Genomic DNA, 27,133 nt, shown 5'->3' on the forward strand with positions numbered 1-27,133 from the left:
GGCTGCTGTCGTAGCATATTTAAAAACGTCATGAAATTTCGACGGTAAGTTAGGTGGCACTATACTGAGAAGATAGAATTTAGGATCAATTGTTAACTTAATGTTAAACATTAACTGAAGTTCTTGATGAATTCTTTTCCAATATGTTTGTAATTTTGGACATGTCCACCAGACATGAAAGTATGAACCATCAGTATCTTGGCATTTCCAACAAGCACCTCTTTTTCCAGGAGTGGTCATCTGGGAAAGCATGTTGGGAGTCAAATACCATCTATAAAATGTTTTATACCAGTTTTCTTTCACTTCTTGGGAGACGGTATATTTCATTTCAGAAGTACAAAGTTTTTCCCATGAGTCCATATTGATCATTTCTCCAAAATTTTGCATCCATTTTATCATGTTGGTTTTCACTTGTTCTTCTTCTGTTTCGTATTTCAGTAGAAGCTTATAAATTTTTCCTAATAAGTGTAAGTCATTTTTAGATATTGTCTGCTCAAATTCTGTTAATTCACGGAATGGTTGGGGATAAAGACAGTCTTTTTGTATGTTAGATCTCAGTTGTAAGTAAGTTAACCAATTCAGTTTTTGGAAGTTTTCTTGAAGATTGGTCAGGGTCTTAATTTCTCCTGTGGGCTCGATCATTTGATTATAAGTAAAATGGACACCCGGTTTTAATTTAACGTTGTCATGATAAGCTTCAACTGGTGACATTATAGATGGTGGAGAGGGACTTATTCTCTTTTTATATTTTTTCCATACTTTCAATAACGCCGTTTTAACGTCAGAGTCTTCTGGTGCTTTGTCTTTTTGAATTCTTGTTGATGTATCCCACAAAACTTTGTGGAAACCTTGTCCAAGGTCCGCTCGTTCCAGAATGAGATGTCTAGTTTTTGGGTATTTTATCCATTCTACAATCCAAGTCAGACAAGCGGCATGATAATATAATTTAAGATTGGGTAGTGCTAATCCTCCTCTTTTCTTTTCATCTTGTAACACTTTAAATCTTATTCTCGGTTTTTTCCCATTCCAGACAAATCGGTTGATTTGTTTTTGCCAACTTTCTATTGTTCTATCTGGAATATCAATCGGCAAAAATTGAAACAAAAAGTTCAGTCTAGGAAGTACGTTCATCTTTATCACCGATATCCTACCCAACCATGAAATGTTCTTGTTTGACCATAAACTCAGGTCCTTTTCTATTTTTCCCCAGGTTTTCAAATAGTTTGACCTTAAAAGTGTCTTATTTTGTGAAGATATGTTAACACCCAAATATTTAACCGATTCCTTGGCAATATGACAACCAGAAACTTCTTTAATATGTTTATCTTCATCTGTTGTAGTATTAAAGGTCATAATTTTCGTCTTTGTTTTGTTCAATTTGTAACCGGAGTGCTTTGAGTATTCCATAATATGATTATAAACTTGTGGGAGTGTTTGTCCGGGGTTCTGACAGATTAAGACAACATCATCTGCGTAGCTTTTGATTTTATGTTCTTCATTTCCTACTATGAGACCTTTAATCTTTGGATCATTTCTGATATAATTCGAAAGGATTTCCATTGATAAATCAAAAAGAAGTGGAGAAAGTGGACAGCCTTGTACCTTTTGCAATAGCAAATTCTGTTGACAATGAACCATTAATCAAAAGACGTGCTTTCTGAACGGAATATATTGCGTTAAAAATCGTCAAAAGAGTGTCTCCACAATCCATTTGTTGTAAAGTCTTATAAATAAAATGCCAAGAGACGTTATCAAAAGCTTTCTCTGCATCTAGAAAGATCATTGCAGTTTTTAATGATTTAGACTTTATGTACTTAATTGCACTAAGAATCAAACGTACGTTATCTCTCATAAGTCTCTTTGGAATGAAGCCGGTTTGATCTGGATGTACCAATTTGCCAACATATTTTTGAAATCTTTTGGTAATTATAGAAACAAAAATTTTGTAGTCAATATTCAACAATGAAATTGGTCTATAGGCTTGGGGAAGATATTGATCTGTACCTTCTTTTGGGATCAGGGAAATGTGTGCTTCCTGCCAGGACGAAGGGATCTTGCCTTCTTCAATTACTTCATTATAGAGAGAAAGTAAAACCGGAGTCAGTTGTTGTTCAAGCAGCTTGTAGAATTGTGGAGTAACAACTTGAAACTCTTGACTTGCTGGGGAGAGTCCTCAGTGAAGAAGAAGAAGAGTTGGTTTTATACCCCATTTTTCTCTACCTTTAGGGAGTCTCGAAGTGGCTTACAGTTGCCTTCCCTCCCCCACCCCACAACAGGCACCTTGTGAGGTCGGTTGGTAGGGTTGCCAGGTCCAGGTTGGGAGTTACCTGGAGGTGGTGGCTGGAGATCTCCTGCTATTACAACTGAACTCGAGGTGATAGAGATCAGTTCACATGGAGAAAATGGCTGCTTTGGCAATTGCTTTGGCGATTGGATTCTATGGCATTAAAGTCCCTCCCCTCCTCAAGCTCCACCCCCAACTTCAACCGGAGCTGGCAACACTACCCTCAACAGAATGTAGGCGTTCCTTTGGCTGCCGGCTCATTTCCATTTTCACAGACAGGAAAAACTTGTACTAAGGAGATGGGTGTGAATTTTATTTCTATGTAAATGTTGATACGAACAAAGGGCCTGTCCCTCACACCGTCCTAGCTGTTGCTTTGTTATTTTAATTAAAGTGAGGCAATTATGCACCGTTGAGCCCTGGTGGGGTGAGTTTAATATTATTTATGTGTCATAGGAGCTTGTACTTGTCTGACAAAGCGCTGGCTGCTTCCTCAAGAAGACAGCTGGCTGCAGTTCTTTCTTGTATTTACAGTTGCTCTTTCACTTTTTCTTTTATTTACCGGTGGCTTAATAAAGATTTTTTTTTATCTCAACAAGCTATAAGAACATAAGAGAGGCCATGCTGGATCAGACCCAGGCTCATCAGGTCCAGCAGTCTGTTCACAAAGTGGCCAGCCAGGTGCCTCTAGGAAGCCCACAAACAAGATGACGGCAGCAGCATCGTCCTGCCTGTGTTCCACAGCACCTAATATAATGGGCATGCTCCTCTAATCCTGGAGAGAATAGGCATGCATCATGACTAGTATCCATTTTTACTAGTAGCCATGAATAGCCCTCTCTTCCACACCCCAGTGTCCCCTACTCCATGCCCAGAAGATGGGGAGGGTCCCTCCAGGATCCCTGGCCAATGTGGACAGGAGGAAAATTGCTTCCTGACTCCTGAGTGGCGATCGGTATTTCCCTGGGCATGTAAGAAAGGGACATGAGAGCCAAACACTGACGTAACCCTTCCTGCCCTCCCCCTCATGATCTGCCTAAGTTACAGTATAGTCATCATGCTATACCCATGATCCACGACATAGCATTTTCAGTGGTCAAAACACTATCTCCAACATAGCCTACTTTTTTTGCCTGCAGAAAATCTTGTTGGATCCAACCCCAAGTCTCAGAAAGCCCCAATCTCCATATTGTTCTCTCTGGGGTTTTTTGTTTTTTGTTTTAGATCATTTGTGCTATTTATCCATACACAGTTTTTATACACATTGTATGCACTGTTTATCCATGCAGGTATCCATGGAATGTAAATAGAATGAATAATGCTCATTTATTGATGTGAAACTAACCTTGACAGAGCGGTAGTTTTTTAAAGGGGAAAGAAATGTTTTGAAGAAATGGAAAACAGCAGAACAATGAAGAATTACAAGCCACACAAGGGAGACACAAAATCAAAACAGGGGTTTTGAGGTCAAAGCAGCAGGAATGAGAAATTGGAAATGACTCCTCGCATTTTATTTTGCGAACTCTCGACAGGCATTTAATAATTTCAAGCTGATCTCTGCAATCGCATGGGCTAGCAGCTTTTTTTTAATGAAAAAAACCCCAGACGTTTTTCAACTAGCTGAACATCCCGTCTTGTGTTTTACCTGCAGAACTTTGACCTGTGCCCAGGCTTTATGAGCAAGAATGGATCTCAAAGCTGGCTTTATGAAACAAAAGGGGCAACTACACAGGGGGTGGGGAGAAATTAGGGTTGCCAACCTCCAGGTGGTGGCTGGAGATCTCCCTCTATTACAACTGATCTCCAGGTAATAGAGATCAGTTCCCCTGGAGAAAATGGCCGCTTTGGCCATTGGACTCTATGGCATTGAAGTCCCTCCCTTCCCAAACCCCACCCTCCTCATGTTTGTGTTTGTGACTAACAACATTTCTGGCAGGGTATGAGCTTTTGTGAGCCACAGCCAGAATGGTGTAGTGGTTAAGAGCAGTGGTTTGGACTGGTGGACTCTGATCTGGTAAACTGGATTTGTTTCCCCTCTCCTTGGGCTGGTCACAGTTCTCTCCAAACTCTCTCAGCCCCACCTACCTCACAGGGTGTCTGTTGTGGGGAAGGGAAGGAGATTGCAAGCTGGTTTGATTCTTCCTTAAGTAGTAGAGAAAGTCGGTATACAAAATCCAACTCCTCCTCCTCCTCCTCCTCCTCCTCCTCCTCTTCTTCTTCTTCTTCTTCTTCTTCCTTCTTCTTCTTCTTCTTCTTCTTCCTTCTTCTTCTTCTTCTTCTTCTTCTTCTCTGAAGAAGCGAGCTGTGGCTCACGGAAGCTCATACCCTGCCAGAAATTTTTGTTAGTCTTTAAGGCACTACTCGACTTTTGCTCTTTTCCACTGCTACAGACAGACTAGCACGGCCACACATTGCGATCAATCATAGAAAGTTCACAGAGATGTATAAGAGATCATTGCAAGGATATAGAATGCAGGAAAGTTGATGGAATGATACAGGAAAGTTATGGAATGAATAATGAATGGAATAAGTGACATTTGTCCAACTCTACCTTTGCCCCCTACGGTCCCCTTTAATTTTTGGATCTTCTGCAGAGCAGGAAGCAAGCAGGGGACCCATTTTGCACATATTCAGATAGCGCGACCTGGCATTCAGACTCAATTTTCCCTTTGTTCATTGGGACTGGGAGTTGCCGAGTTTGACACAAAGTAGGAGTTTTAAATGAATCTCGGCAAAGGCTCTGAAAGGGAGGAGAAAAGCAAAACCAAAACAATCATTCCTTCATCCAAAATATTGTCGAAGGCTTTCACGGTCAGAGTTCATTGGTTCTTGTAGGTTATCCGGGCTGTGTAACCGTGGTCTTGGAATTCCAAGACCACGGTTACACAGCCCGGATAACCTACAAGAACCAATTCCTTCATCCGTTCTCCAAAATTTGATCAGTGCCCTATTTTATTTTCTACACTTAAGTCATAATCAGGACCCTCTAGTACAGCCTGCCCCAGTTATGACACAGGCATCTGGAAAAACAGGACGCGCTTGCCATATCCAGGAGGAAGATTGATGCAATTTGCCTCCTCCTCTACTCCTGAATCTCCTTTTGCCAACATGCAACATCTGCTCCTAAGGCAGCTTGGCTCACTCCTTATCCGTGTTGTAGGTCTATATATTCTAAACAATCAAAACTTACATGATAGTACAGAATATGTAGACCTACAACAGGGATAACGTTTGAAGGACTGATGAAGAATTTCCAATTAAGAATTTGAAAAGGCCGTATCCTCTTCGTTAATTCCGACATCACATCATTAGGACTACACTTTGAACTATATTATCAGCAACAGTGAATGTACTCTGCAAGAGACTCTTTGACAAATCCATATGAGGTTGACACGCGTTTTGCACCTTGTTATATTTAATAGGATAGTGGACTGTACATGTTGTATATAAGTGTTATTTTGTCAAAATAGTAGCATTTGTGATAAAAAAAATGTTTTTGCACTTTGTTAATAATTCTCGCTCCTGTACTGATTTTCTAACCTCCAGGTACTAGCTGGAGATCTCCCACTATTACAACTTGATCTCCAGCTGACAGAGATCAGTTCCCCTGGAGAAAATGGCTGCTTTGCCTACTGGACTCCATTGCATTGAAGTCCCTCTTACTGTACAACTCTTAACTGAAAAAAAACTTATCCGTAATATCCAGCTGGTACCTCTCCGCCTGCAATTTAAAACTATTATTGCAAGTCTAATTCTCTGCTGCCAATAGGAACAGCTCCCTGCCCTCCTCTAAGTGACAGCCCTTCAGATACTTAAAGAGACCAATCCTGTCCCCCCTCAACCTCCTCTCCTCCAGACTGAACATTCCCAACTCCCTCAGACTTTCCTCGTAGGGCTTGGTCTCCAGGCCCTTAATCATCCTTGTCGTTCTCCTCTGCACCCGCTCCATTCTGACCACATTCTGTCCCTGGTGGTCCCTTCCAACACTATAATTCTATGAGTCTATGGCCATTTATGCTTAATAATTAGCAGCATGTTCCAGGCTGAATTGCCCCACATTTTTTTTGAGTTTTTCACAGTGAACCGTCATTTAGGAAGTGACTGCAAAGCCGGCGCATACCTGCTTCACATTACTTAAGAGCCCCTTGAATGCGACCTTTTGTCTTTGCTCTGCCCCCACTGCGAAGAATCCCCTCAAGGAAACATGCAAAATCACAGCCGCGTGTTAGCTATGCAACCGGCGATTGCTAATGGCTATGCAAACAAGAAGTAGGCCAGTGTGTGTGTGTGTGTGTGTGTGTGTGTGTGTGTGTGTGTGGAATTTCTCCTTTTGCATCAGGACTGTGAATAGTCATTTTAAAGGTTGCATTTAAAAAAAGAGCTTTGAGCGAGCTTCAAAATTCACCCTGCATAAATGGCCTATGAGTGGGAACGTTGAGAGCCCTAAACCAAAATCCCATTGCAAGATAAAAGTGCTGTGCAGAAAGCCCTAATTAAAACCTATTAAGGTTTGCCGATAAAACATAAATTGGCTGATAAATACATTATTTTTTATTTTATTATTTCCAATGAAAAGACTCGGAATCTGTAAAAATCCAAGGCAAACTTTGCAAAAACAAGCACAGACATCCCCCCAGGTATCGCTTTGGTGCCCTTTCCTATGAGAAAAGAATTTCAGACGTCTTTCATAGTCAAACATCTCCAGATAAGCTTTTCCCTTTTTTAAAATTTCTGCTTGTTCCACCTCACGGGAGTTCACTCGCTATCAATAGTCCTTGCATCTGGTTCGCAAACTTTGCCTTGATTCCATAGATTCTGAGCATTTATATTCTGTTCCCTCACTACTCTTCAGTTCATGACTTATTCTCAAACAAGTTACCGTTGAAGAGACTTCCTTCCTTCTCCTCCATTCATATCCTTAGATCTTCTGTCTTACTGTGGTTTCCTATTCCTGGGAAGACTATTTCATTTATTTGCTACTGCAGCATTCTCCTCCTTGCTTTGGCTACAAACCCTTTAGCTAGGGCTGCCGACCTCCAGGTAGTAGCTGGAGATCTCCTGCTATTATAACTGATCTCCAGCAGATAGAGATCAGTTCACCTGGAGAAAATGGCCGCTTTCGCAATTGGACTCTATGGCATTGAAGACCCTCCCCTCCCCAAACCCCGCCCTCCTCAGGCTCTGCCCCAAAAACCTCCTGCCGGTGGCAAAGAGGGACCTGGAAACCCTAGGAGTATTATTATTCAGATTAGGCTTCTGTTTCTTCTTCTGCTACAAAATGCTGGTGAATGTGAATAAGCTCCAATAAAAGTAAGCTCTATATTTGTTTCAATATACTGACCTGGAGAGTAGTAGAAAAGAGCAAGAGTCCAGTAGCACCTTAAAGACTAACAAAATTTTCGGCAGGGTATGAGCTGCCGTGAGCCATAGCTCACTTCTTCAGACACTGCTACAATGTGAGTCCATCTATCCTTAATTAGAAAAGAGTGAATTAGACACAAAATGGCAATGTAAACGTCAAAGCAAGTAAATGACGTTAGCAGGGGAGAGTGGATTAGGTGTTATATGCATATAGGGTTGGCAGGTCCCTCTTCCCCGCCGGTGGGAGGTTTTGGGGCAGAGCCTGGGGAGAGTGGGGGTTGGGGAGGGACTTCAATGTCATAGAGTCCAATTGCCAAAGCAGCCATTTTCTCCAGGTGAACGGATCTCTATTGGCTGGAGATCAGTTGTAATAGCAGGAGATCTCCAGCTAGTACCTGGAGGTTGGCAACCCTATATGCAGAGGGGTAGTAGGCGTGGAGAAATCAGCATTGGTAATGAGACAGGAATCCCAGATCTCTGTTCAATCCAGGAGAATGCCTTGTCTTGAGATTCATTATTTTGTAATTCAGCAGTCTCTCTTTCTAATCTCTTTTTGAAATCTCTTTGTAAGAGAACTACTACTGACCTGTTTAACCCGTGAGTCCATGCTTTTCTATTTCAACTCTGCTACATGAACCAAAACATATACCCGATAATATTTGCATGTGATTCACACACACAAGTCCAACACTCTTGTGTTTTGAAGGGCGGCAGAGGAATAAGAGACTTGGGATATTCGTCTCTCCCTGCCTTCAACTGGCCAGCAATTTGAAGCTGGAGTGAATGAAGAGCCAGAAATCCTGACTTTTTAGACTCCAATCAATTATCCACTAGAAGTTGGGATTTTAGAAGATTTATGGGGAGTGCTTCTGGTCTTTACTTGGTAATCTTATTTGATCCTGGGTTTTATTCACCATTTTGCATGGGTTAAAATGACATCTTCTGGCTTTAAAGGGCAGTCAGCTGCAAAAGGGACCCGCTTTTGATCTACAGCTTCAATCAATTTATTCTGCTATCCTTGCGAAACAGGCTACCGGTGGGTTGCATGTGTGTGTGTGTCTATTTTAAGGCCAATATATTACTTTATAAGGTTTTTCTTGACAGGCCTGTTTTATGATTTTTTTATGATTCTGCTTATACTTTGTCGGTTTTCTTTTGCTGAGCTGATGGTTTTGTCTCTTCCATTAGTTTTGGTCTTTTCTTAGTGCTGCTGACCTTGGTTGTTTACAACATTATTGTTGGTTAGTCATTTTCATTATTGATTTAGGGTTATGGTTGCCAACCTCCAGGTACTAGCTTGAGATCTTCTGCTATTACAACTGATCTCCAGCCAATAGAGATCAATTCACCTGGAGAAAATGGCCGCTTTGGCCATTGGACTCTATGGCATTGAAGTCCCTCCCCTCCCCAAACCCCGCCCTTCTCAGGCTCCACCCCAAAAACCTCCTGCTGATGGCAAAGAGGGACTTGGCAACCCTATTTAGGGTAAAGGTAGTCTGCTGTGCAAGCACCAGGTCATTACTGACCCATGGGGTGACGTCACATCCCGACGTTTATTAGGCAGACATTGTTTATGGGGTGGTTTACCATCGTCTTCCCCAGTCATCCACACTTTACCCCCAGCAAGCTGGGTACTAATTTTACCGACCTCGGAAAGACGGAAGGCTGAGTCGACCATGAGCCGGCTACCAGAAACCGACTTCCATCAGGACTGAACTCAGGTTGTGAGCAGAGCTTGGACTGCAGTACTGCCGCTTACCATTCTGCACCACGGGGCAGATTTAGTTGCTTTTCAGTTAAGGATCCACGGCTTTTATTTTGGTTGGACAGGATTGTGAGCCACAGTTCCCCCACCCCCAGAGAAGCAGTGGGGAAATGCACAAAAGAAATAAATGAATAAGCAGAAAATGCAAAAAGTGCCCTTACCTGGATGGCCCAGGATAGCCTGACCTTGTCAGATCTCAGAAGCTAAGCAGGGTGGGGTCAGCCCTGGTTAATATTTGGATGGGAGACCACCAAGGAAGTGTGGGGTTGTTCTGCAGAAGCGGATAATGGCAAACCATCTCTGTTCATCTCTTGCCTTGACAACCCTATATCACTATAAGCTGGCTGCAACTTGATGGCGATTTCCACTGCCATTATATTTTTGCATAGTTTCAGAGGGTAGCTGTGTTGGTCTGCAGTAGATGAGCTAGATTTGAGTCCAGCAGCACCCTAGAGGCCAACATTTTCAGGGTATAAGCTTTCTAAAGTCCAGGCTCCCTTCATCAGATAGGAATGGGGATCCCTCACAGTGCAATCCTAAGGGGGGTTTAGGATTGCTGAGCGGCTTGCTGGCTGGGGTTGACATCTTCCTGGTACTAGCTGGAGATCTCCTGCTGTTACAACTGATCTCCAGCCGATACGATCAGTTCACCTGGAGAAAATGGCCGCTTTGGCAATCGGACACTATGGCATTGAAGTCCCTCCCCTCCCCAAACCCCGCTCTCCTCAGGCTCTGCCCCAAAAACTTCCCATTGATGGTGAAGAGGGACTTGGTATGGTAACCCTATCCCTGTCATATAGAACACTCGATGCCAGGTAGAAAGTTTCTGGCCTATTCTTTTCCTGACATGCCAGCTTTCTATGTTGAGGGATTTTTTTTTTGGGTGCATGAATGAACATTCAGTCATGATACAACCTCCCCCTCCCCAACAGCCTGAAGTGATAAAACCAGACACAAGCTTAGCATCTCACTGAGCAGTAGATCTATATCACAGAGTAAAATCACAGATTCCTAACCTACAGTTATATATAATTGTATTGGACTGACCAGGAGGGAATCTCAGTGACAAATGGACCAGCATTGATTTAGAGGATCCCATCTGGAATTGATGCCATTCAGAAAGAAAGGGGGAGAGAGCGACAGAGAGAGAGAGAGAGAAAGAAAAAGAAAGAGAGCAACAGAAAGAGAGAGAGAGAAAGAGAGAGAGAGACTCGGTTCATCCTAACTGAATGATGCTACTTTAAAATTAAATGAAGGGAGACAGTCCTAAAAATTATAAGGAAGGGGGGGAAAAAAACCCAGTAGGATTATTAGAGTTTTATGTAAGGAAACAGAAGGCCTATAAAATGGGTATTGAAAGTGCAAATTGGAATTATTGGAATTATTAAACATCTCTCAAGATAACCAATAAGGGGTCCCTTGAATATAAGAAGGAACAAAGAAGTATCTGATAGGTAAGGGTGATATTAGTTATTGTGCTCAAATAGATAAAGAATATTAATTCTTAAGAAATTGACTCGTAACAAGTCAGTCTGCTGGTCCCTCTAGCTGTGCGGCTACAGCATCTCTGGCAGAGAAAAGATCCTTTTTAGCTGCTTGAGGTCTTTTTAACTGGAATACCAGGAATGGAACCTGAGACCTTTTGTCTGCAAAGTGCAAAGAGTTACATAGAGTTGCCAACTCTGGGTCGGAAAATATCTGGAGATTATGAGGGTAAAGCATGGGGAGGGAGGGATATGGGGAGGGAGAACAGTGAATAATGCCACATAGTCCATTCCCCAAAGCAGCCATTTTCTCCAGGGAAATGCTGCAGTCTGGAGATCACTTGTAATTCCTAGAGATCTCCAGGCTGTAGTTTAGGATTATCAGGTCCCTCTTCACCACCAGTGGGAGGTTTTTGGGGTGGAGCCTGTGGAGGGCAGGGTTTGGGGAGGGGAGGGACTTCAATGCCTTAGGGTACAATTGCCATAGCAGCCACTTTCTCCAGGTGGACTGAACTCTTATCGGCTGGAGTTCAGTTGTAGTAGCAGGAGATTTTCTGCTATTTCCTGGAGGTTGGCAACCCTATGAACGCATGATGCCATTATATTATGTGACAATTAGTGCATCTCTCATTTCATTATATATGTGTATATAATCCCAGGGAAACAGAAGTCACCGTCTTCCATTACGATCAATTTATAGCTTGGCAGAACCCTCCGAAGTATAGCAAAGTCTCGGCCGCTGGCGCACTTTCGGGAAATATATTGCCTAGTGAAACGCGAGATGTGCTGACTCTGGAGGAAATAACCCAAGTAGATTTGAAAGAAGCAAATGCCATCCTATAAAACGACACTAAAATAACTTCCAGGCCTCTGGCTAGGAGACACTAAAGCCAAGAGACTAAAAATAATCTTGTTAATGCCGGTGACGTCTTTAAATTGAGGAATTGCAAAGGTGAGAAGGCGGATTGATATTAACGCATAGCGTTTACATGGCATGTTTTACATCTCCAGGGTGCTTCTATGATTGGGTCGGTGACACAACAACCCTGGAAGGTAGTAGGTTAGGGTTGCCAATCTCCAGGTAGTAGCTGGTAGTTGCTATTACAACTGATCTCCAGCTGATAGAGATCAGTTCACCTGGAGAAAATGGCCACTGGGGCAATTGGACTATATGGCATTGAAGTTCCTCCCCCCCCAACCCCGCTACAGTTGCCAGGTCCATCTTCGCCACCGGTGGGAGGTTTTTGGGGGTGGAGCCTGAGGAGTTGGGGTTTGGGGAGGGGACGTACTTCATTGCCATAGAGTTCAATTGCCAAAGCAGCCTTTTTCTCCAGGTGGACTGATCTCTATCGGCTGGAGATCAGTTGTAATAGCAGGAGATCTCCAGCTACTACCTGGAGGTTGGCATTTGGCAACCCTAAACCCCGCCCTCCTCAGGCCCTGCCCCCAAAACCTCCCACTGGTGGCGAAGAGGGACCCAGCAACCCTACCTAGAAGGTAGTAGATGCAAGATCATTATCCTTGTACAGACCTCCAAGGCCCAGGCTAGCTCAAATCCTTTACAAATTGTGATTCAAAGGGGACAATTTACATCATTAAATGTGCCTGTAATCTAATTTACATTGGCAAAACCCTTAGGGCATTAAAATATAGAATAGGGGAGCACAGGTCCAGAATTCGGAATAAGGTATTAGAGGCTCCCATGGTTCCCCATTTTATAGAAAAAGGACACAGAGATATAGATTTACAATTTTTTGCCATCTGGCAAATACAGAAAGGCCCTTATATTAATGCTGATAGAATTTTATGTCAACAAGAGGCACGGTTCATTCATTTATTTCAATCAATTCATCCCCAAGGATTAAATTCTGCTTTGGATCTGTCCAGTTATCTATGAATAGTAACAAATATCAAGTATTAATTCTTATGTAATCATCCACAGGAATCATGTTTTCAGTATCCTTTTAACACTCTCAAAATTCTTAAAATTTAATAAATTAATTATAAATCTTAAAACTTTTAAAATTCTTAAAAGCATTAATAAAATCTTAAAAATATTTAAAAACAAATATAAAAATGTATTTATAAGAGTATTTAAAAATGTATTTAAAATAATTACAACAAAATAAGTCCACACAGAATACTTACCACAGTAGATTTCAGCATTTACACCTGTTAAAGACTATTTAAAGTCAGGTGAATGGCACTAACAAAAGAAAAAAAGTGACTATGGGTCATTCTCATGAACAGCAAGTCTGCTGTCAGGTAGGATAAAATCACTTTGATATTTTATATTAAATGCACAAGGGTGGGTTTCAGAGAAAATTGTATTTCATTGGTATGTAATTGCAATGTTGTTAATATTTTAGAGATATTATCGCACAGTCTGAGGAAGCACATTGCACTTTTATGCGAAACAAGGAGATATAACCGGGAACTTGTCATCATTTATGTGCCATATATATCATAACAACAAAAACGCATAGCCACAGAAGCTAGTGTTTAAAATCGGCTCAACCAGCAGTTAAGGAAGCAAAATCATCGGATTGGTCTACGCGGGATCAGCTGACCGCGAATGAGAACACTTTGAATTTGTATTGCCTGATTCGTGGCAAAGCATAATACATCTTAAAGACTTTGTGGACCTTGCTGCTGGTCGTAAGAAATATTCCCCCTGGGGGTATTATGATCTGGGGTGATTGTACCATAAAGAAAAAAACTGTGTAAATGTATAGAAGCCTATTTAACATGATTTCAGGCTTTTTGTAGTTTAGAACTTTGTAATTTAGAACTTAGTTACATAGTGTTGAGCATATTGTGCATATTGCAGTAGTATATCAGTAAAGGTGCATATGGTAAAGAAAATCAGTGGCTGTGTACTGAGATCATTTCCTTAGGGATTTACTAGCTGGAGGTTGGCATTTGGCAACCCTATACCCCGCCCTCCTCAGGCCCCGCCCCCAAAACCTCCCACTGGTGGCGAAGAGGGACCCAGCAACCCTACCTAGAAGGTAGTAGATGCAAGATCATTATCCTTGTACAGACCTCCAAGGCCCAGGCTAGCCCGATCTCGATAGATCTCAGAAGCTAAGCAGAATTGGCCCAGGTTAGTACTTGGGTGGGGGGCCACCAAGGAAGGCCAGGTTTGATATGCAAAAGCAGGTAATGGCAAAACACTTCTGTATTAGGGTTGGCAGGTCCCTCTTTGCCACCGGCACAGACTCTTATGTGCAAATTTGGTACACTTTTCAGGTGCCTTTTCCAGCATCAGCTTTTCCTAGCAGTTCCTTCAAAACTTCGAGAGCTAGTGTTGTGTAGTGGTTAAGAGTGGTGGACTCTAATCTGGAGAACCGGGTTTGATTCCCCGCTCCTCCACATGAGCAGCGGAGGTTAATCTGGTGAACTGGATTTGTTCCCCTCTCCTACACATGAAGCCAGCTGGGTGACCTTGGGCTAGTCACAGCTCTCTTAGAGCTCTCTCAGCCTCACCTACCTCACAGGGTGCCTGTTGTGGGGAGGGGAAAGGGAAGGTGATTGTCAGCCGGTTTGATTCTGCCTTAAGTGGTAGAGAAAGTCGGCATATAAAAACCAACTCTTCATCTTCTAAATATGTGGCAGATGTGGTGGTGATGAACCCCACTATGAGGCAATACAAGTGAAGTCCATATTCAGCAGAGTCTGGGATTACCTTATACGAAGGTGGAGCTCGACACTCTGGGGGAATTTATATTCACATCTCCTCCAGTTCTGAATTTCTTCCCCTCACTAGTTCTAACCTCAACTTCTGGCATTTCCTCTAAAAGGTACTCCATCAGCAGATCTCAAAAATACCTCTGCTCAAGAATCAGGAAAGCTACTACCAACCAAAAATAAGCAATATTGAATTAGATGTGCGCCCTGGTTTGCTTGCCACAATTCTAAAGCAGAACCTCCTAACTCCGGCAGTTTCCTCCTAGGTAGAGACCCTGTTGTGTTTGAGAAGAATATAGAGCCAGCGTGGTGTAGTGGTTAAGAGCGGTGGTTTGGAGTGGTGTACTCTGATCTGGAGAAACGGGTTCGGTTCCCCACTCCTCCACATGAGCGGCGGAGGCTAATCTGGTGGACTGGATTTGTTTCCCCACTCCAACAAATGAAGCCAGCTGGGTGACCTTGGACAAGTTACAGCTCTGTTAGAGCTCTCTCAGCCCCACCTCCCTCACAGGGTGTCTGTTGTGGGGAGGGGAAGAGAAGATGATTGTAAGATGGGTTGAGTCCCCCTTACGTGATAGAGAAAGTCAGCATATAAAAACCAACTCTTCTTCTTCTTCTTCTTCTTCTTCTTCTTCTTCTTCTTCTTCTTCTTCTTCTTCTTCTTCTTCTTCTTCTTCTTCTTCTTCTTCCTGACCGGCCCTGCTGCTGAATACGGCACACCTGCTATGTATGAAGTTCAGGGGAAGCTCGAGTTACCTCCTTTTGCTGCTTGCTTCCATCCCTCGAAGTACAAAAACAAGAGAGTCAAGTGCTTTGCAATCAGGCTGTGGTCAGCCGGCAGGCTGTGTTCCACTTCGTGGATCATCAAGTGTGCCGGCCTCCCCTTGCATCCTGCTTTCTAAACTGATTTAGTCGGACAGCAGCATCAAGATTACGATAGCGTCTCCCAGCACAGTGAAGCACAGAGGGAACAAGAGATGTTTCTGCTGGTTTCACCCAGGGAGGGAACTCCTCCTTCATCTAGGGTTGCCAACCGCCAGGTGGCACCTGGAGATCTCCCACTATTACAATTGCTCTCTAGACCAATGGAATGGGAATTCAGATGTATATCTGTTTAAATATGGTGGCTGTCTTTCTACAACATTATTTTTTAATGGAGGTGGCACCATAGCTCAGTGGTAGAACATCTGTTTTGCATGTAGACAATTCCAGGTTCAATCAGATAGTAGGTAGTATGGAAGAGCTTTTCCTGGGGCCCTGAAGAGCCACTGCCAGCAAAAGTAGATGTTCTAACCAGCGTGGGAGCCAGAGTGGCATAGTGGTTAAGAGTGGTGGCTTGGAGCGGTAGACTCTGAACTGGAGAACAGGGTTTCATTCCCCGCTCCTCCACATGAGCGGCGGAGGCTAATCTGGTGAACTGGACTCGTTTCCCTGCTCCTACACGTGAAGCCAGCTGGGTGACCTTGGAAGGTGATTGTAAGCCTGTTTGATTTTTTCTTCTTCTCTCATAATACTAGAACATGGGGTCATCTGCTGAAGCTGGAGTGTGAGAGATTCAAAACTGATAAAAGGAATATTTCTTTACACAATGCATAGTTAAATTGTGGAACTCCCTGCCTCAGGATGTGGTAATGGCTGCCAACTTGGAAAGCTTTAAGAGGGGATGGACATGTTTTTGGAGGAGAGGGGTATTTATGACTACTAGTAAAAATGGATACTAGTCATGATGCATACCTATTCTCTCCAGGATCAGATGAGCATGCCTATTTTATTAGGTGCTGTGGAACACAGGCAGGATAATGCTGCTGCAGTTGTCTTGTTTGTAGAGGCACCTGTTTGGCCACTGTGTGAACAGACAAATGGACTTGATGGGCCTCGGTCTGATCCAGCAGGGCTTTTCATATGTTTTTATGATTCTTCCTTAAGTGGTAGAGAATGTCGGCATATAAAAAACAATTCTTCTTCTTCTTTTGAACGGCTGTCACTTAGAGGAGGGCAGGGAGCTGTTCCTGTTGGCAGAATAAGATAGGGCTCACAATAAGGGGTTTAAATTGAGGGCGGAAAGGTACAGGCTGGATATTAGCATATATATTTTTTTACCATAAGAGTTGTTCGACATTGGAATCAGCTTCCTGGGGAGGTGGTGAGCTCCCCCTCACTGGCAGCCTTTAAGAAGAGGCTGGACAAGCACTTGGCAGGGATGCTCTAGGCTGATCTTGCATTGAGCAGGGGGTGGGACTAGATGGCCTGTATGGCCCCTTCCAACCCTATGATTCTATGATTCTAACTTCGTATAGGCAGCTTCATAAATATGGTGAAGTGCTGTGGCAGGAGAATGTGTTTTGTATACAGAAAGGCCCATATTCAATCCTTAGCATCTCTAGTTTACGGGTCTTAATGCTGGGAAAGACCTTGCCCTGCCTGAAAGAAGACTTGGTTTTTATACCCCACTTTTCTGTACCAAAAGAAGTCTCAAAGCGCCTTACAATCACCTTCTCTTCTCCCCTTCCCCCCTCCCCACCACAACAGACACCGTGTGAGGTAGGTGAGTTTGGTTGCCAGGTCCCTGTTCTCCACTGGTGGGATGTTTTTGGGGTGGAGCCTGAGGAAGGCTAGGTTTGGGGAGGAGAGGGACTTCAGCGTCATAAAGTCCAATTTCCAAAGGGGCCATTATCTCCAGGTGAACTGATCTCTATCGGCTGGAGATCAGTTGTAATAGCAGGAGATCTCCAGCTAGTGCCTGATCATATATGCATGATCTACTATTGCCACTTGTTCTACTTAGGAGTCAACATACTCCAAACAGCAGCAACAGAAGATACCTGCTATTTCCACTACCAAGTCTGGACGTTATTGAGAGTATATCCACGTCTCCTTGGTGCAGTTTGGCGAGATATTCGCCCAAAGACTCTTTGAATGGGATTCAGACATTTGTAATTACAAGTTGTTTATGATTTATCCTGCACAATATTGCACAGACAATGATTATATAATTGTATGTTAACTATATGCCTAAACTGAACAAAGACATACTTTGCATTTATCGACTGCTTGCTTTTCTGCTATTTTGTATTTGCTAAGTGCCTGGAGGTTGGCAACCCTATAGGTGAGGCTGAGACAGTTCTGAGAGAACTGTGACTAGCCCAAGGTCAGGCTGCATGTGGAAGAGTGGGGAATCTAATCTGGTTCTCCTGATTAGAGTCCGCCGCTCAGGTGGAGGAGCAGGGAATCAAACCCGGTTGTCCAGATTAGAGTCCGCCGCTCTTAACCTCTATACCACGCTGGCTCTCTGTGAAGCAAATTACACAATAATGAGCTAGCTGAGCAACGTACTGACTTGATATATGCAACTTTGTACATTCCCGGGTGTATGGCTCCCAACTTGATTGTGCACAAATCTGTGCATTCAGCAGTCAACTTATTTCCTCAAATGGAACATAATTTGCTGAGAATCAGATATAAGGAGGGTTCGAGATAATTGACCACATCGACATAATTTCAGTTACAGAGTAAGAAAAGAAGCCTGATTAAATGGAAACCGTATTTGAACGAATTGTGGTACCCATCCAAAAATGTCATCTTAGGCCAGAACTCAAAGTTGCCGGTTGCCACCTCCAAGTTATGAAATTCCTGGAGATTTGGGGGTGGAGTATGTTGAGTGCAGGGTTTGGGGAAGGGAGGGAACTCAGTGGGGTATAATGCCATAGAGCGGGGCCCTCAGCCTTTTTGAGCCTGTAGGCACTTTTGGAATTCTGACATGGCCTAGTGGTCATAGGAACAAAATGGCTGCCACAAAATGGTTGCTGGAGGAGGCGGAGCCAGCCACAAAACGATTGCCACAGCTTAACTTCAGTAACACAGTATAGATCCTTGTGTTGGGGTGGCAGTTGCTGCCAAAGCAACATTAAAAAAATTCTGCATAGCCGATCAAGTCTCCGTCAATCAAAAGCCTTGCTGGGCAAAAGCCTTACCTGGCCCCACTAGGGTTGCCCGGTCCCTCTTTGCCACCAGCGGGAGGTTTTTGGGGCAGAGCCTGAGGAGGGAGGGGTTTGGGGAGAGGAGGGACTCCAATGCCATAGAGTCCAATTGCCTAAGTGGCCATTTTCTCCAGGTGAACTGATCTCTATCAGCTGGCGATTAATTGTAATAGCAGGAGTTCTCCAGCTAGTGCCTGGAGGTTGGCAACCCTAGGCCCCACCCACTTCCTGAAAACACTCAGCAGTCACCAGAAACAGTATTGGCGGGAGCCATGGCGCCCACGGTTGCCATGCTGGAGACCCCTGCCATAGAGTGCGCCCTTCAAAGCAGCCATTTTCTCCAGAAGAATGGATCTCTGTAGTCCGGAGAAGAGGCCTTACCTGTAGGTTGGCAACCCTGCCTGTCACAAGAATTTTTGCTGGTTTTACTATAGCTAAAAAATAATAATAACAACCCTGTAGCAATTGTCACTTAATCCTCACCTACCAAGTCATATTTAAGAGCTTGTTTTCTGTCTCGGTCTGATCCTCAGGCTGCTGTTGCTTAATCGAAAATCAAGTAATTTCAGTTTGTAACATTGCAAAATGTCCCTCTCATCTCTTAGGTACCATTTTTTCCTGGAACCGCCACATTCATTTACAAGGAAAACAGGCTTAAAGGATTTCTTTCACTTAAACCATTATTCTAGCAAATTTTATAGATAGAACTGGATGCAATGCCATTAAATAAAGAGGAAAGAGAGATGAAGATACAAGATAGCTTGGGGTTTTTTGCTCTTTCATCCTTTTCTTCTTTAGTGGCACCAGAGTGATCATTGCTGCTTGGAAATTCATCAGAACACAATGTTTTTCCCCCTCTTCTGAACATCAAATCTGCTTTTCGATGGTATTGGAACCCACACTCCAATTCTTTTTGCTTTGCAGGGCTGAGGTGGTAAGCACACTCTGTACATGTTCTGGTAGTTTTCCCCTGCTCAGGCTATAGATCAAAGTGCACTAGCTATCAGAAAAGTCCCACTAAGCTCAATGGGGACTACTTGTCAGTAAACACCCTTATTATTACAATGCACATTATTAGATTTCTTTCTTTCTTTCTCTCTCTCTCTCTCTCACACACACACACACACTGACTGGTCCTTCTTTAACTGGAGATGCTGGGGATTGAACCCAGGACCTTCTGCACACAAAGCAGAGGCTCTGCCACTGAGCTACAACCCCTTCCCTATGGGCAGAGCTGCTGCTGTCCTAAGCCAGGCCCCTCCAAGGGAAATCTGCAGCCCAAAAATCTGCTCCACACATGGAAACCTAAAAGAGAGTCTTGTGGCCCTTCTAGACAGACAGACAGACATTTCATGAGCCAGAGCCTACTTTGTCCGATGCACGTCCTGATCTCCCTCTCTCCCCCACAAAAGGTTGGGAGCAACTAAGAACAAAATTAAAAGCCACGATCACACTTCAATATATAAACACAAAGGTAAGGGCCTCCCACCGACAATAAAACAATGGGTTGGAGCCCATGAGCATTTCTGCTGATGGGGAGGCGTGGTCCCCTTTGACCACCGAAACGCTATTTTGGGAATCAGGAGACAAACCCCATGTAGGAGCATCCATTTTCTTCATGATCTCTGTAGTCTGGAGATGAGCTATACCTGGAGGCTGGCATCCCTACTTGCAATTGCTTGTGGAGTGATATTGAAACCTGCAAGGTCTATTGTTTTAGAGCACATAGGGTATGCTCCTTGTATCGTCTGGGCCTCCCCATTCCAAGGATTCTACCTGCTTATTGTAAATGTTTAACTGTTCCCACATACAGAGGGCTTTTCTCGGCATCAACCTCTATATGACAGCCCTTCAGTACTTGATAACCATCTTCAAGTACTTGAAGGGCTGTCATATAGATGATGGTGCCGAGTTGTTTTCTGTTGCCCCAGAAGGTCGTACCAGAACCAACGGGTTGAAATTAAATCAAAAGAGTTTCCGTCTAGACAGTAGGAAGAATTTTCTAACAGTTTGAGCGGTTCCTCAGTGGAACAGGCTTCCTCGGGAGGTGGTGAGCTCTCCTTCCCTGGAGGTTTTTAAGAAGAGGCTAGATGGCCATCTATCAGCAATGCTGATTCTATGACCTTAGGCAGATCAGGAGAGGGAGGGCATCTTGGCCATCTTCTGGGCATGGATTGGGGGTCACTGGGGTTGTGAAGGGGAGGTAGTTCTGAATTTCCTGCATTGTGCAGGGGGTTGGACTAGATGACCCTGATGGTCCCTTCCAACTCTTCTATGATACTCCATGGTGAGATTAAATGCACTGCCATTGGGGGAGTGAGCAGGCAGGATTGCACCGCAAATGACTTCTTCCACATCCGAGAAACTCCACTGATGTTAGTGTGCCTGCTCAGAGGCCAGACAAATGAATTGTCCGGAGCAAAATGTGGGTTAGAGGTAAATCAGACTGATAATCAGGGCTAGGAACGAGACAGCATTTTGAAAGGTCTCGTTTGGTTCACATATCTGGATTTCATTTCTCAACACATCAGGGCTTTAAACAAAAATGCTGCAAGAAGAAGAAGAAGAAGAAGAAGAGTTGGTTTTTATATGCCGACTTTCTCTACCTCTTAAGGGAGACTCAAACTGGCTTACAATCGCCTTCCCTTCCCTTCCCCACCCCACAACAGACACCCTGTGAGGTAGGTGGGGCTGAGAGAGCTCTAAGAGAGCTGTGACTAGCTCTAGTTCACCCAGCTGGTTTCGTGTGTAGGAGTGGGGAGTGGGGAAACAAACCCCGATCACCAGATTAGCCTCCGCTGCTCATGTGGAGGAGTGGGGAATCAAACCCGGTTCTCCAGATCAGAGTCCACCAGTCCAAACCACCACTCTTAACCACTATACCACACAAGCCTGAAAAGAAAAGCTACTCAAAAAAGTAAAGCTGCTACCAAACCTGCCTTCCTCCTGAACCTTTTTGACATTTCTGGTGGGCAAAGGTGATGAGGTGGAGACAGAGGCGTGACTTCATTTCCCCCTCATTCATTGTTCACTTTGGCACCCATCACATTTTCCCATGGTCACAACACACGTTGGCCTGAGTTCTTATTGGTCAAGAGACTCATCTTCTCGTTCGTCAGAGTTGCAGGTGTTTGTTAGGTCTTTCTTTGGTTGTTTATGTGTGGGAGATTTACCTGGAGTCCAACTGCCAAAGCAGCCATTTTCTCCGGGGGAACGGACCTCCATGGGCTGGAGTTCAGTTGTAATAGTGGGAGATCTCCAGCTGCTACTTGGAGGTTGGCAACCCTAGGAGAAGGGGATCAAAAGTCTGCCCGAAAGCTTTATGTATCCATAGATGATTCCGACTTTTTAGCCAGGAGTCATTCATTGTAATATCAGCTATTATTTACAAGACGTGGAAAGTAGTCTGTAAGTAATTTATTTATTTATTCATTGTATAATTTGGAAAACTATTTGTACTTGCACTTTGGTTCTATTATATATGATTTTTGGCTATAATGCTGTTTAGGTCTGTAAAACACCATGGGATCGCCACTGTGCATTCAAATCCTCAATTTCTCCAGCAAGAAATCTGGAAACAAAAAGAAGAGGATTAAATAATTATATAAACTTATACTTATTATCTGAATACTTACCAACTGATGAAAGTATTTACATGAAACAGGACAGTTACCGGAAGCCTGTCTTGATCTATATTAATTTTGTATACTTTGAAATTTATTGTACTGACATCCAAGTTTGGATATATATTGTTTTGTGAAGAAACAAAGCACTAATAAGAAATTCATTTTGTGTAATTTTGGTCTCATATGGGTTTTGTATATAGCCATAGTGATTGCTCTCCTTGACTAGCTACTTGGAGGTTGGCAACCCTAGGAGAAGGGGATCAAAAGTCTGCCCGAAAGTTTTATGTATCCATAGATGATTCCGACTTTTTAGCCAGGAGTCATTCATTGTTCTCATAACATTTTACGAATTAATGGAATCAGGATCGGCCAGCCCTGTTGCTTAGTTTTTGAGGGCTAACCAGAGTGCATTTTGGTGAGGCTATTTATAACCTTCCCATCTGCCGCAGTAGACAATAATGGTCGAAGCTGCTGTTCCCTCTTCCCTCTTCCCATGAAACGCTGTGCGACTGGTTAGTTGCTTTCGGGCTGAGCAGGGCTTTAAAACAACATTCTTCACAGGTTGTCAAGAAGTTGCTATTTTTGCTGGTTTCATACTGCTTGTAGAAAGGCGGTCTGGTCTCATGGAGAGCGGCTAGGCCCTAAATAACTGTTAGTAGGATTCGTGCAGGTTAGTGCCTCAGCTTTATTAGATCTGCAAGTAGAGTTGCCAGGACCCTCATTGCCCCGGCGAAGGTTTTTGGGGCAGAGCCTGAGGAGGGTGGGGTTTGGGAAGGGGAGGGACTTCAACGCCTGAGGAATAGGGCTGCCAACCTTCAGGTATTAGTAGGAGATCTCCTGCTATTACAACTGATCTCCAGCCAATAGAGATCAGTTCACCTGGAGAAAATGGCCACTTTGGAAGGTGGACTCTATGGAATAATATTCCTTTTAAGTCCCTCCCTTCTCCAAACCCCACCCTCCTACAGCATGGTGTAGTGGTTAAGAGTGGCAGACTCTAATCTGGTGAACCGGGGTCAATCCTCTACTCCTCCACATGAAGCCTGCTGGGTCACCTTGCGCCAGTCCCAGTTCTCTCCCAACTCTCTCAGCCCCACCTGCCTCACAAGGTGTCTGTTGTGGGGAGGGGGAGGTGATTGTAAGACACTTTGAGCCTCCTTAAAGGTAGAGAAAAGTGGAGTATAAAAACCAACTTTTCCTCTTCTTCCTCTTCTCAGGCTCCACCCTCAAAGTCTCCAGGTATTTCTCAACTTGGAGTTGGCAACCCTAGGAACTAGGGATGCTATCTTGATTCACCATGCATAGGAAAAAAATTGGGGCTATACTTCATGTACTCTGCATCCTGGGCTGTCGCAACCCAACTGGAGAATTGAAAAACTTTGGAAGTAGGGGAGCAGAGAAATTTCTACAAGCAAACTGGAGGCTGTACCGGTGAAATCCTGAGAACTCTATAAAGAAGGGGAAAGAACAGGTTACACAAGTGTCCACACAGATGCATATATCTTAGCACAATCTATGTGGTACGACTGGCTGTGCAAAACGGAGCTTTCGGGCTTCTAATTCCTCCCATACCCTCCTGCCATTTGTAGTTTCGTGTAAACACATCTCTGCCAACTGAATGTAACACTTCATGCATCGGACAAAGTAGGCTCCGGCTCATGAAATCTATCTATCTATCTATCTATCTATCTATCTATCTATCTATCTATCTATCTATCTATCTGTCTGTCTGTCTGTCTGTCTGTCTGTCTGTCTGTCTGTCTGTCTGTCTGTCTGTCTGTCTGTCTGTCATCGTCTGTCTGTCTGTCTGTCTGTGTCTGTCAACAGAAATATAAAAGGGCCATAAGACTAGGGCTGTTGAAAAAAAATAGTTAAAGTTCGGCTTCGGCAAAATTTGGCCCTTTTAAATTTGGGACGTGCCGAAGTCTGAACTCCCCCGCTTCGGATCCATGAAATTCAACGTGAGATCCGGAGTTTGGGGGGGGGGATTTGGCCGAGCCCCCCCCCCCGTGAGCCTTCATGGAAGCCCCTTGAAGGCGCGCGGGGGGGGGGACTGAAAAAAGGCAGGAACGCCGAACCTGCCGATCGCCCCGAATTTGCTGAATTCAGGGCGTCATTTTCCCGCCTTTTTTCAGTTTGGTTCCATCCGAACTTTTAGGTTTCCATGTGTGGGACAGATTTTTGTGCTGGAGCTGGTTTGGCTGGCACCAGATTTCCCTTGGAGGGGCCTGGCTTAGGACAGCAGCAGCTCTGCCCATAGGGGAGGGGTTGTAGCTCAGTGACAGAGCCTCTGCTTTGTGTGCAGAAGGTCCTGGGTTCAATCCCCAGCATCTCCAGTTAAAGAAGGACCAGTCAGCAGACGAAGTGCCGGAGACCCTGGAGAGACGCTGCTAGTCTGAGTAGACAATACTGACCTTGATGGGCCACGGGTCTGATTCAGTATAGGGTTGCCAGGTCCCTCTTTGCCACTGGTGGGAGGCTTTTGGGGCAGAGCCTGAGGAAAGCGGGGCTTGGGGAGTGGAGGGACTTGAATAACATCGAGTCCATTGCCAAAGCAGCCATTTTCTCCAGGCGACCTGATCTCTACTGGCTGGAGATCAGTTGCAATAGCAGGAGATCTCCAGCTAGTACCTGGAGGTTGGCAACCCTAATTCAGTATAAGGCGTGCTTCATGTGTGGAATTTGCTTCTGCATGCAGAACAGGATCTGTGGATTGCGGTCGATAGTGGCAATGATGAAAATGATAGGAGTCTGTCCTTCGAACAAAAAATAGCCCCTTGTTTTGCTGTCTAGCAAATTGCTGCAGTCCTGAATTACCTCGTGTTTGTTTCGGGGCCCCACACACAGCAGGTTTCCTGAACCCCCTCTTTCCAGAATGGATGATTGGTTCCCTTTCCAATTCACAGCACATTTCCACAGCGCTTATGAAATAATAGAGGCTCCCTCTGGTGACTAATTGAACACCTGCAAAGTCCCACAGCTCATCAGCCTGGCTGCTAGATAAAGCATCTGCCTCTCCGCAGAAGGGCACTCCATCCCTCTCGACGACGCCTCTGTCTCCTCCGACTGCAGTGCTGACGTGTTTCCAGTGCAAAATATGTCCCCCCCCCCGTACTTTGCTCCCTCTTTATTTACACAAAACTCTCAAATAAACCAAGCCTCGCTTTTTTGAAAGGCACCTCACTTATGCACCAATTGATTGAGGGTCTCTTGGGCGGCCAGTTAGGAAGACAGATGAGACATCCAAATCGCAAGACGTCATCATCCCACTCTACACTGCATTGGTCAGGCCGCACCCATAGTATTGTGTGCAGTTCTGGAGGCCTCACTACTACGTAGGGCTGCCCCTGAGACTGTCCCGAAGGCTCCAGCTGGTGCAAAATGCCACGGTGATGCTCCTTATTAGGGCTTTGCCAAGGGATCACATAACACCAGTGCTGAAACAGTTGCACTGGCTCCAGCTGGAGCATCAGATCAGGTTCAAGGTGCTGATTTTATACCTTTAAAGCCTTACATGGTCTGGGACCTGTGGGGCCACCTCTCTTGGTATGCCCCCCAAAGACCTTTACACTCTACCAATAATAATTTGCTGGTGGTTCCCAGCCTGAAGAATGTGCGGCTGTCCTCAACAAAGGACAAGGCTTTTTCGGCCCTGGCTAAGGTTGCCAACTAGGGCTGTCGATTCGGTTCCATCCGACAAGAAAAACTGCCGAATTTTCCCTGATTCGGAGGTTTCTACTTCGGATAGAACCGAAGTAAAAAAAGGCAGGAAAACGACGAACCGAACTGAGCGAGTTCGGGTGGATGCCGGATAAATTCATACAAGTTCGGGCCCCCCAAAGCAGCATTCTCCTGCGGCCAATCGGTGGTCAAGCTGGGTCTTTTTCTGGCCAATCAGTCGTGGATGAGTGCATGAGCCCAGCTGCTGCGTGGCCTGGGGAGAGAGAGAGAGTGTGTCTGTTTGTGTGAGAGAGAGATCCCTGTGGGGGGGGGGGCGTGTGCACATTCGCTGCTTTCTGTGGCTCCGGGGGGCATTTTTGGAGGTAGAGGTCCCAAACTTTCAGTGTAGCTTGAGGGGACCCTTCTTGCAAGAACCCCCAAGTTTTGCAAAGATTGGGTCGGGGGTCCTGAGATATGGGGCCCAGAAGGGGTACCCCCCCCAAAATCGCCAATTGGAATAAAGCCATTAAAACACATTTGTGGCTTTCCATGGCACCGGGGGGGGGGATCTTTGGAGGTAGAGGTCCCAAGCTTTCAGTGCAGCTTGAGGGGACCCTTCTTGCAAGAACCCCAAAGTTTTGTAAAGATTGGGTCAGGGTGTCCTGAGATATGGGGCTCGGAAGGGGTCCCCCCCAAAATAGCCACTTGGAATAAAGGCATTAAAAACACATTCGCAGCTTTCCACGGCTCCAGGGGGGGGGCATTTTTGTAGGTAGAGGTCCCAAACCTTTGGGGTAGCTGCGAATGTGTTTTTAATGGCTTTAAATGGCCGAATTTATTCGCGAACTCCGAGCTTAGTGCCGAATTCCACGGATCCGAATCAGACTTCGGCATTTCCCAAATAAAAATGGGCCGAATTTTTCCAAATCTGAATTTCACCGAATTTTTGTTAACCGCCCTATTGCCAACCTCCAGGTTCTAGCTGGAGATCTCCTGTTATTACAACTGATATCCCACTGATAGAGATTAGTTCACCTGGAGAAAATGGCTGCTTTGCCAATTGAACGCTATGGCATTGAAGTCCCTCCCCTACCCAAACCCCACCTTCCTTAGGCTCTGCCCCTAAAATCTCCCACTGGTGGCAAAGAGGGACCTAACAACCATAGCCCTGGTCCCGGCTTGGTGGAATAGTCTTCCTGGAGACATCAGGGCCCTGAGGGACCTTAAGGAGTTCTGCAGGGCCTGTAAAATGGAACTATTCCAAACTGAGGACAGCCACAATTTGA

The 27,133-nt window shown here is 44.6% G+C and overlaps 2 non-coding genes across 2 annotated transcripts; one reads left to right on the forward strand and one right to left on the reverse strand.

Moving 5' to 3' along the window:
• Window positions 1-19,707: 19,707 nt before the first annotated feature.
• Window positions 19,708-19,779, reverse strand: TRNAT-UGU (transfer RNA threonine (anticodon UGU)). Its single transcript has one exon. It is a non-coding gene; the product is annotated as a tRNA-Thr (tRNA).
• A 4,672-nt stretch (window positions 19,780-24,451) lies between these two features.
• Window positions 24,452-24,523, forward strand: TRNAT-UGU (transfer RNA threonine (anticodon UGU)). The gene has a single exon. It is a non-coding gene; the product is annotated as a tRNA-Thr (tRNA).
• Window positions 24,524-27,133: the final 2,610 nt, after the last annotated feature.

The sequence above is a fragment of the Euleptes europaea genome, chromosome 9 (genome assembly GCF_029931775.1).
Source record: "Euleptes europaea isolate rEulEur1 chromosome 9, rEulEur1.hap1, whole genome shotgun sequence".
NCBI classification, from domain to species: Eukaryota; Metazoa; Chordata; class Lepidosauria; order Squamata; family Sphaerodactylidae; genus Euleptes; species Euleptes europaea.